Consider the following 983-nt stretch of genomic DNA (forward strand, 5'->3'; position numbering starts at 1 on the left):
GAAACAGGTGTTTTCCATTTTCTTCTCACACTTTTATGCATGTTTGAAAAGTTCTGTTGGATATAGTTATAGAAAAGCAATTACTGTCGGAAATGTCACAAAAATTTAATACACTAAAAACTGCAACAAATTAATTTCTAAAAACCAATAGCATTTTAGACTCCCTCAAAAATATTTTGTGAACATAAAGATACTTATTTACTTTCTACTTAGTATTAATACACATTTTTGTATATACCCTATATGCATTTTACTAATTCCATTTGTCAAAGACTCCATCATTCAATAATTATTTTAATACAGATATTAGATATTAAACACATGTATATATAGATATAGGCATATCCCCTTCATGAATTCTTATAAATTCAGTTATACTCTATATATTTCCTGTTCCTGAATGGGTTATGACAATACTCTATTTATATAAAAAATTTCACATATGGACTTTTTCTAAAGCATAATGCTATTTCTATTTTAAATAATGAGCAAAACCGAAACCCCACTGCCATTAAGTCAATTATGACTCACTATGACCCAAATATCATTTCTGAGACTATGAAATCTTATTTTTTTAAGCGTGAACGCAGTTCCCCACGACCACAAATTATGCAGTCGAGTTTCCCACATTGGGGAAATCGCAGGGGTCAGCACACCCGGAGTGCAATGAATAAGCCTCGCCCTGGGAAAACCACCTTGGTGATCATGGTGTCTCCCCTGCCAGGTTAAGTATGAGACAATTAAATCTTAGCAGGAGCCTCATCTTTCTCCTGCTGAGTGGCTGGTGGGTTTGAACCTTTCGATTGGTATTTAATATTTTACTTTTTGTTATTTCATTTTTACTTTTTGTTTTTTGCAAATCCAGCGTTTAATTTACCTTATGATTATTATCCAGGTCAACACTAGCATTAGAGGGGCAACTATAACAAACGATTTGGATATTTTACTTGGGAATACGATAAAGTTTTCTTAATTTGGCTATA

General features: G+C 32.6%; 1 non-coding gene across 1 annotated transcript; it reads right to left on the minus strand.

Moving 5' to 3' along the window:
• Positions 1-574: 574 nt before the first annotated feature.
• On the minus strand, positions 575-733 carry LOC142435096 (U1 spliceosomal RNA). The gene has a single exon (XR_012781243.1). It is a non-coding gene; the product is annotated as a U1 spliceosomal RNA (small nuclear RNA).
• Positions 734-983: the final 250 nt, after the last annotated feature.

This window comes from Tenrec ecaudatus, chromosome X, assembly GCF_050624435.1.
Source record: "Tenrec ecaudatus isolate mTenEca1 chromosome X, mTenEca1.hap1, whole genome shotgun sequence".
In the NCBI taxonomy this organism is placed as follows: domain Eukaryota; kingdom Metazoa; phylum Chordata; class Mammalia; order Afrosoricida; family Tenrecidae; genus Tenrec; species Tenrec ecaudatus.